A 10,700-nucleotide genomic window follows, 5' to 3' on the forward strand; every position below is an offset into this window, starting at 1 on the left:
TTCTGACACGGCCAGCTTCGGCTTTCAGCGTGGCTGGGGCCGAAGCTAGCCGAAGGATCGGCCGAAGCTACGGCTAGATCCTTCGGCAGCTTCGTGAATAGACCCTATATAACACACAGCATGTGGTTTGCTCTTGTACTGTTCACATTAAGCCCCCATTTACGCTTAAAGCAGACCTTTGAACTGAAAAATCTAATTCTTCCAATGCATCCCTCTATGTATGATGATTAATAACAACACAGACATGTCAGGTCTAAAATGCTGTGATTTTAAAATATACTTGCAGAGCATTCATTTCTTGCTTTAAAAGAGCAAATTACTTGAGTTTGGCAAACCAATGCACACTGGGATAGCCTTGGGAAATCTCATCTGTAATCTCACGAGATCTCAGGGAAAGGCATTTTCCTCCCCTGAGATTATGCGCATGGTCACATGTCTAGTCACATGTGCCAGAAATCTAGGAAGTAATAGGAGAGGTAGTAATCTGCCCTTAGTAAACATGACCACTGTCGGAAGACTGGGAAAGAAAAGATAAATCAGATATGCAAAGAATACAAAGCTGGCAATTATCTAGAAGAATGTGTTTGTAGAATGTAATTACTGAACATGTTTAAAGGTGTGTTTGTTGTTATTTTAAATATATGGGTAAAGGTCTACTTTAAGTGTGAGCATTTGCAGGCAATTTTGAAGCTTTTTTGTGTGTTTATGTATGTTGTTTGCACATATTTCAGACACACCTTTAAAATCAATGGCCAAAGACATAGCATTGTAATAGGAATAGATACAGTACTCGAGTTGTTTTTGATAATGCAATCAGAGCTTACTAAAATCCCTTGCACGTAATGGGTGCAGCCTCCTGTCTGGCCATCACTTTTAACAACTTCCTGGATTCCCACTGTGCTTTGCATCTCTTTCCCTGATGCTTGATGTGATGCAATCTTGATTTCTCAAGACTATTTACCCCATAATGCATTGCTTCCAGCAAGCAATGATGATGTTACATTGTTCAGATGTTGGGTTGTAGTACAGGACGCAGGCTCTGTGACATATTCACAGGGCTAAGTGAAATTGTGTCACTGCATTGAGGAAGTACAATAAATATGTTCACAAACTTTTAGATCAATGTGGTTATTAGGAGCTTGATTTTGAGTTTGACTTTAAGGGCATGACGGCTCTGTGGTGCCTCTCTACCCTTGGTGCCCTAGGTGTGACAAAATCTGCATGGTTTGGGATAAGTTGAAAGTTAGCCTGCAGCTTTCTGAACGTTTCTAGATTTTCTAAATACCTGGCTGCACCTCCTTTTCCAGGCTGAGCTAATTCCTACTTCAACTTTCTGTAACTTTGTGGAGTGTTCCTACTAGGAAACAAGGGTGGGAAAGCAGCCTTTGTTCACTCATAGACCCTCCCCCTGTTTACACATCTAGGAAGGAAGCCTTCAAGCCTAGAAGGACATGTGTAATGCACAAGTCCTGAGAGAGGTTTTTTAGGATCTCAGCTGCGAAGCTAGTAAGCCTGAGAGGATGTTGGCTTAGGATGAGGGTTCACGGTCTCACTTTGTAATAAGGAGTGATGGTGGAACCTTCTTTCACATCATCTGCCAATGGATTATGCCTCTACAACAGGCGGGGCTAATGTTACTGGGGTTTGAGAGTCTAGGTGATACAGATAATATATCTCTAAGTAATCACAGTTAGCAACAACAGTTGTATGAGTAATCACAGCTAGCAACAGCAATGGTTTAAGTAATCACAGCTAGCAACAGCAATGGTTTGAGTAATCACAGCTAGCAACAGCAATGGTTTGAGTAATCACAGTTAGCAACAGCAATGGTTTGAGTAATCACAGCTAGCAACGGCTGACCACCAGAGATTTCCCTTTTTTTAGAGGGATTTCCCCTAACTTTCTGATGTGGCTGTCGGACAAGAAATAGAGGGAAATCTCCCCAACAGGACACAAATGGCAAAAAAGCTGACAAGAGTTATAAACTTCTCCTACTGTATATACAAAAAAAAGGTATTGGCTACAGTTCTACTTTAAGCATGCCAAAAACAGCAAAACACAGTTTCTAAAATACTGTACTATAAAAATGTCTGAACATGGCAGTATGTTTGTCACACAAACCCGCTGAACATGTGTGTGCCAACTGCGTATATGTAAGTCCCTGCCCATACATATACGCATGCAAACAGATGCGCACCCAACGCATGTTTGCATGCGTATATGTATGGGCAGGGACTTTAAAAAAAGTTGGGTTTTTTAAATTATTTTTTATGTGTGACTTTTTAAATATTTTTTGGGGAAACTTTAATTTTCTTTTCTAATTTGTTTTCACTTAACTTTATTGCTATCACATAGGGGGCTAAGAAAACCCCATATGTGATAGCAAAGAGATGTGACAGTTCCTCTTTATGGAGACATCAGGGGTCTCTAAGACCCCTAATGTCACCTAGGGACCCCCAGAGAAGCTGATGAAACAGAGATGTGCTTCATCGGCTTCTCTCCAGCTTCTGATGCTGGAGAGTGACTCGAGAATGCGGAAGTGATGAAATATACATCACTTCCGCATTCTGACAGCGGAGAGGAGATCGAAGGGAGATCTCCCTCTGACTCCCTGTCACAGAGCCACTATGCTGGTCCCAGGCTCGCACCGGGGACAGCAGAGCCTGGGACCAGAGTGACAGTGGGAAGGAGGGGACACACATGATCGGCACCCCATACAAGCGATCCGCCAGCTATATAGCCAGCGGATTGCTTGTATGTTAACAGGCATCGCTGCTTGTTTTTTAATTTTCCTACTGCGATGGTTGTATGGTGATTAAAATTTTGTTCAACCTGCCCATCATGGACAGACAGATCGTACTTGCGATCAACGCAAGTCCTCCCCGCTGAGGGGAGGGCTTGCAGATGATTGCAATGGTGAGCAGGCAGTGTGCGCTTGCGTACCTCGGGTCATGCGGCATACGATTTTTGGTGGGTTATCTAGCGTGCTTGTAATGCGAAAATCGTGCGACCGTACAGTAAATGTGGTCGCATGCTGCCCATACACCTTACGATTATCATACGATCGCAGGATCACCCGCGATTATCGTACAATAATCGTCAGGTGTATGGGCAGCTTAAGAACATAAATAGAAAGCACTGAGAAGAGGGGGTGGGGGGAGAGTGAAAGGCCCAGAACCTGTGTGCTGAAATTTCTTTACATTAGCGAAATGGATTATAATAGGGAATATTACAATGTAATGCACGGGTGTGGAATTCCTATTGCTCGGGACAGGCAGTCCCGACCACTGGAATGCAAGCTGGCCGGCTCCCTGCATTCAGGGGTGGGAGTCCGCAGTGCGTTCCGGTCCAGTGCGATCTGCAAAAATACTGCAAGCACTATTTTTGCAGATTGCACTGGACCGGAACGCAAGCACTAATGTGCCTGCGTTCCGGGTGCGGGCGATTGTAATGCGGGCAAGGGGCGTGCCTGCAGTGCCATTCAATGCACCGCCATGCCCCCTCCCACCCTGAATGCAGGGAGCCAGCCAGCTTGCGTTCCAGAGGTTGAACGCTCTGGAACACAGCCTTTGTGTTGTGAATCGGCCCTTAACCCGGCTTCGGGCAGGCAGCAAGGCTAAATGTAAAGTGGGAGCCATCTTGTACAGGTGATCTTGAGCGGCAGTACAGCCATCCAAAATCACTTGTAGCCAGCCTGTTTCTCCCTCTCCTCCCCCTCTCTCTCTCCGCTGGCCGTGTCCCCAGCCGCTCCCTCTAATATCGTTTCCTGCCCACTGGATCCCTTTCTGCCGTGCTCTTTGGGGTCCCCCGCTTTTCTGGAGGAACCGGGGTCATGGCAAACTAGATCAGAATGGAGAGCGGGGAGCAGAGTAGAGATCGTCCGTTTTCTGCTCTGCTCCATGTGAGCAGTGACACACGAATGCTGTACTCACAGACTCCTGTCACAGGAGAAAGATCACAGTGCTGTGCTAGAACTCATGTGTTGGAGGTGACAGGGCCAATAAAGAGAACCTGTCACCTCCAAATGCTATCACACGAGCTCCTGTGTAATATCAGTGAAGTCAAGTGAAAAAAACAGTCAAAAGCCCACCCATGGAGCCTACGCATAGGTTGTTTTGGTACTATTTGATTTCGTACAGGCTTATGGGGGGGAGGTTCTCTGTTTTCCTCAGTTAACATATTATGTTCGGATTTATAGTAATGCATTGCATTAGCTTTTATGTAACTGTCCTGCTGTAACTCATCAGTAAGCCGTTTTATTGATGTACGGTAATGTTTTTTCACATGCACCTTTTTGGTATTATTTCCTTGTGGATGGAATGTATTTCTGTTTCTGCTTTTTCTCAATAAAAATATTTGTACAACAAAAAATAAATAACAATGAAAAATGTAAATACATCAAAATGTAAAAAAAAGGAGATAAGTAAAAAATAAAATAAAAACAAAGTTAAAAAAATAATAAAAATGTAAACCAAACCCCTGCCCCCACCATCACCTGCCCTGCTGACTCATCATCCACATCGTTAGAACGTCAGGCCAGTGTAACACGCTGCCTCTTATGGAGGAAGAGGGTGTGAGCTGGGAGGAGCCGGCGATGTCATCTGACGTTGCGGTCTCCTAGCAACCCCATGTCGCTGGGCTGTGAGGACGAGCCGCGGACGGGAGGATTGAGATGAGGTGAGTTTATGACAACATGGTTGGGGGCTATTGTTGGTGTATGTTGCCTTGGGCACAGGTGCGGGGAGTGGGGCGCAGCGAGGGAACAGTTCGGCACGGAGAAGTGAGTCGGCACAGGCTGCAGCTTCTCCTCTTGTTTGGCAGAAACAGCAAGGATACGAAAAAAAGTGAAGTGCTGAAGCCAGCAGAGGGGGCGCAGGAGGGAGCTGTCACTTTAGGATGACCAAGCGGTGAGGAGAAAGAGAGCCGCTCAGCCAAGATCTGACAGCCGGCGGCTCTCTTGCTCCTCACCGCTCGGCCATCCTGGAGTGACTGCGCTCCCTCCTCTGAACCCCCCACCCCATCCCCGCCAGCTCCAGCTCTTCACTTCTCCGTGGATCCCCACTGCCTCTGTCCATACAGGTGTGGGAGAGCAGTGGGGATCCAAGAGGAAGCTGCAGGCTGTGCCACTCCTCTGTGCATGGCTGAACGGCAGAGCAAACACTGGAGTGATCAGCTGGAGTGATCATCACTTCCTGTTCATTCATGAGTTTCTGAATGGGTAGTAGCACTCTGTACATAGGCTTCTCCCCATTCCTAAACTGGTCGATAGTAAATATTTTATGAATGAATGGAATGGAACTTTCCATTTATTTAGAACAGGGTCTTCAGAAAAAGAGATTGAGGACTATGTGTCCTCACTTTCTTTTTCTATTTTAAAAGGGAAATATCAGGGATCTGTTTAGACCCCTAATATTTCACTGAAGCCCCCCAACAGAAAAAAAACACAATGATAATAATAAAAAATAAATAAATAATAAAAAAAATACATCCTGGAGGCAGGGAGCATGGCTTCACATGATGTCGCACGTGCACGGCATTGGGTGATGTCACACGCCTGTTGGGTGGGGGCACATTTTTTCGTTCTTGCCTCGGGTGCAAAAAGAGCTAGCTACGGCTCTGAATACAATTCTTAATTGTTGTTCATCTCTTGGATATGGCACTGTAACACCCTGGCATTAGCACCCCCAGTTGTACCCTAACTGGTTGTTCTGGAACCTGAACTGTTTTCCCCTATACTGCAGGCTGATTACTGCATGGCCTTGTTTGGTTTTCCTAGTTTTTGGGACTTTTGTATGAAGATCTGAAGCTAATTTAATAATCAAGACTTTTAATAAGGATTATTATCCTTCTAAAACTCTGCGTGTACCTGGTGCTGTTACAGCGTCACAGTGTTACTGTGACACTAGTCATGTGCTTATTTTGCTTAATGGTTTATCCAGCCCCATATAGTACATGAACAACGTTGCAGGTTAGCAGAAAAGATTTTACTTTCAAAGTTAAAAACTAATGTTAAAGTATCAATTAACTATATATATGTCGCTGGGCTGTATATATATACATTTCAGCTTCAATCATGTAATATTCAAATAAAACCACAGGGTGGCAGTAAAGGAGTATTTAGGATGTAAGCAAAATAAAATCATGATTTACAAATGTAGTGCCTTGATAATAGTACAAAAAGAATGAAAGAAAATCAAATTTAATATTTAGCTTTACACTTGTGGTAGCTGCCGGGTGGTAGAAAAAATATCTTCCAAAATAAAAAATGCAAACGTAATATTTGTGCTTATAAATGGTTGAACAGCAAGACAATAGTAATGTTCTGCTCTTTGTTGGCACACACATGTTCAGCGGGTTTGTGTGACAAACATACTGCCATGTTCAGACATTTTTATAGTACAGTATTTTAGAAACTGTGTTTTGCTGTTTTTGGCATGCTTAAAGTAGAACTGTAGCCAATACCTTTTTTTTGTATATACAGTAGGAGAAGTTTATAACTCTTGTCAGCTTTTTTGCCATTTGTGTCCTGTTGGGGAGATTTCCCTCTATTTCTTGTCCGACAGCCACATCAGAAAGTTAGGGGAAATCCCTCTAAAAAAAGGGAAATCTCTGGTGGTCAGCAGGATCCCTGCAATTAGTGCCCTCATCTGTCCCATCTATTCCTTTTCTGATGACAACCCAAAATGTGGGATTTTCTTTCACTTTCAGTGATAAGGGTCACCAGGACAAATTGTAATGATGAATCTCCCTCACGGGGACACGGATACAGCAATAAAAACCTGACAGGTGTTCTAATCCCTCTCCACTTCATCCAAAAAAATTAAAAAAAGTTTGGCTTCAGTTGAACATTAAAGCGGAAGTAAACCTTAAAATAGTATAAACTTTCAAACTTTTTTTCAGTAATGAATCCAGATCAAATAAATATACATTATACAGCAAAGTATTTAAAAATGTGCCCAAGCATTTCTGTCATCAGCTTCCAAATAACTGGCTTAATCTCTCTCATTTCCCACACACTTCCTGTCTAGTACAAGATAACAAGGGAGAGCACAGTCTAGAGCAGCTTTCTATCTACTAGCTTGGGGCAGGGAGGAGCAGAGAGCATGGGGGAAGGTAGTAGCTTGCCTTGCTGTACCTTTGTATTTGTTGAAAAACACACAGCTTACAAGCACACAGAAGGGTGACTCCATAGAACCCTGCAAGGGATACCCTAAAACAGGATATCAAGGCCAGTGCTCAGGGCACCAGCTGATTCTGAAATATACTTAAACTTGTAAACATCATTGAGCAGCATTTATTGCAAGTTATGTAATCAGCACTTGAAATAATAGAAAATAATTTGTAAGTCTATTTTGCCAAAAATTTAGCAGCCAGCAAAATCTGTACACTGACTGTAGCACCTGCGCAGTCCAGTGTACAGTCCTGACCTATTCCTGGCATCGTGCAGATGCCTGGAAGGGAGTTGGGTGCCAGGATGATGCAACTCCAGCATGCATGGGCAGGAGTTACATCATCAGCGCATGCCCAATGGGTAAGTTAAAAAAACAAAAACAGCGGACCTGCAAGAAGAGGAAAATAGCACGGTATTGGCAGGAATGGAGTGGATGTGGAGAGTTCACACCTCACATCGCTGTTGGAGAGCAGACCTAGAGGTAAGTGTGTCATAATGTGCAACTGCTGGCTGCCCCCACCATGGTTTAATTCCACTTTAAGACAAATTAGCCTGATGAGCACTGATAAGACTTTCTGGAGGATTGTAAAAACTCTCCAGAAGATGTCTGATTCGAATTGTGAACAAACTGAGATGATCTGAATAAATGGGACTTTTAATGGTTGTGAAAATAGTGGGAACAACACCTATGTGTTGCTGCTGATGATTTGTTCAGGAACAGAATAAAAGTCGTTTGTTCTACTTATGTTTGATATAGGATTATACAGCAAGATATGTAAAAAAAAAGTATTTTAAAGCTCATCGTCAAGCACGTTTGATTTTAAACCTTAGCCTCTTCCCCACCCTTCTAGAGAACTTATTTATTATACTTGCCTAGATCCTGAAAGGAAATATGTAACTAAGTGGAAGGGCTTGTAGAGGTTGGTTACCTGGTCCTAGGGAATAAGTGTACTGCATTGTACTGAATCTATGGAGCAGCAGCATTGTCAAACTAGAACAAGCAGTGTGTTTTGACTACAGAACAACTTAATTTCTATGTAACAATGGGGGTGGGGGAGGGTGTCTGCAGTTCATAGAATTGAAATGGGCTTGAGATAACACTACAGATTGTGAAGGACAGCACTGGCTTTTTGGCAAGATCAACAGTTCTTTCTCACTTAACAAACAGATCTTACAAAAGCCTTTTCAAGGTATTTTTAACAGATCAAAAGGGAGCAAATAAGAGAGGTTTCATTGTTAGGGTTTACATAAATGCAACTAGGGGCATCTGCTTCAATCTTGTTTTGTTTTTGTTTTTTGAGTGGACAGCAGGTTTTGAAACACTCTTTTTCAGGTAATTTCATAATTTGTCTGTGTTTAACTAGCCACACATATTGCACAATTATGTCGCCAACAGTGCAAGGGCCTGCCTAATTTGATGCAGTGCAAGGGCCTGCCTAATTTGATATGAGTGCAAAGGATTTTTTGCATACAACCATGCATAAATGCATTTATTTGTAAATCTTAGGAAGATAATACAGAGATGGAGACATTGGGCTAAATGTGGGTGAAGCACATATTCACTATTCTGGTACAACAAAACATTTGGAGCCTACAGGGCCGTTCCTATAATGAGGCAGCCTTATACTGTTGCCTCAGGTGGCATTTCTTAGGATCATGTAAGGGGGCGGCAGGCAGAGGATCATGGCCACTCTGCTGCACAATGTTTGCAGTATGCCTGCTGCCACCTTTCCGGCCACAGCACCCCAGGTTGCTAAGGCCTTGTTCACACCAAGCGCATTCCAGGAGCAGAGCAGAGCAGTTACCGACCGGATCAAAACTGCATCCAATGTATTACAATGGTATTTTGGGCTCTAGTTCACACCACAGCGTTCAGTTCCAGAGCATGTAGAAAAAAGTGCAGCAAGCCCAATTGTACCTGCTCTGGAACGCATGCAAACGCATCAAAAACGCATGCAAATGCCCTGGAACGCACTAAAAGTCCATTCTAAACTATAAAAAAAAAAAAAAATTACCAAAAACGTCCCGGAACGCATCAAAAACGTGGCACAACCCACTGCACTGCGTGTGCAGAAACTCATGCAGATCTGGTCTGCATTTAGTGTGAACAAGCCCTTAGAGCCAGGTGGGGAGATGTGTAAGGGTCATACATATCTCCCTACTCAACTTTTAGAAACCTGGGACACTCTGGCCAGCATCTCGTCCAACCCTTGGAAACCAGTGACATCACTGGTTGCCAGGAACTGGGCAGGACGCCGGCCAGAGCGGTGGCCGGTATCAGAACTGGGCAGCAGCATCGCTCTTTGCCAGCACCCCCCTGCCCCAGGCGACAGGTAAGTTTGGGACACCCCTGGGAGCAGAACACAATTCGAAATCCACAAAAGAAACTAAAGTGTCAGCTTCTTTCAGTGAAGAAAATACAGTAGAAAATGGTACCTTTATTTAGTATTATCAATGAGTATGGGCTTTTGTAAAAAAATGAATGCTATGAATGGATAGTCACTAGTCGAAGATGCTGATGGAGAATCCAACTTGCTGTATTTACAGAATGTAACTTCTATCTATAAAAAATAGAATAAATAGTTTCAACTAGGGATGCACCGATATATCGGCCACCAAAACATATCGGCCGAAAATGGCACTTTTGGCATGATGCCAAAAGTGTAATTTTTCTTGCCAATACAGCAGGGCATCCCTGCTTTCTCTCCTCCCCGCTGGGTGCTGCTCTGTGTCCCAGCGGGGAGAGAGAAACTGTGACAGGCTGCCGAGTGGTGCGGGAGGAGGAGAGTACTGTGAGTGGCCGGTGTCTCTCCTCCCCGAACCGCTCAGCCTCCTGTCACATATCAGAGGACAGTGGTATGGGCGGAGACAGCCAGTGCTGTCACAGGAGGCTGAGCTCCGCTTGCTCACTGACACAGGTACAAACACTCAGCGATCAGGACAGAGTATGTATACTATATGCTCAATTATGAATGAATGGGAAGTGATCTACATCACCTCCTGTTCATTCATGATTGTGGTTATAGTAAACACACTCTGTTCTCATGTTATGAATGAACATGAACACTCAGTATAGAGGATTCCTGTTCATTCATAACAGGGGCTGCAGAAAAAGAAATTGAGGACTCCGTATCCTCAATCTCTTTTTCTATTTTATAAGGGAAATATCAGGGGTCTGTTTAGAGCTCTAATATTTCCCCCAAGTCCCTAAAAGTAAAGTAAAAAATTAAAAAGTTTATAAAAAATAAATAAAAATAAAATATTTTAAAAAAGGTGAATAAGGTAAAATAAAAAACATTTTCGGGTTCGGTTTCGGCCTGACATTTGGTTTTTTTTCGGTTTTGTTTTGGTTTTGAGATTTTCATTTCAGTGCACCTCTAGTTTCAACAGACATATTAAAGCAGCTGGCAGGTTGCTATGGGGCCCGGGGTGCAGGGGGGCGTGGGTGGGCTAAAGCACAGATAGGGCTGGCTGGCCTGGATTGCCATCGGCTATACAGAGGCAATCTGGGCTGGCCGAACCCTATCTG

The sequence above is a fragment of the Nanorana parkeri genome, unplaced genomic scaffold (assembly GCF_000935625.1).
Source record: "Nanorana parkeri isolate BGI_ZX_2015 unplaced genomic scaffold, ASM93562v1 scaffold1440, whole genome shotgun sequence".
In the NCBI taxonomy this organism is placed as follows: Eukaryota; Metazoa; Chordata; class Amphibia; order Anura; family Dicroglossidae; genus Nanorana; species Nanorana parkeri.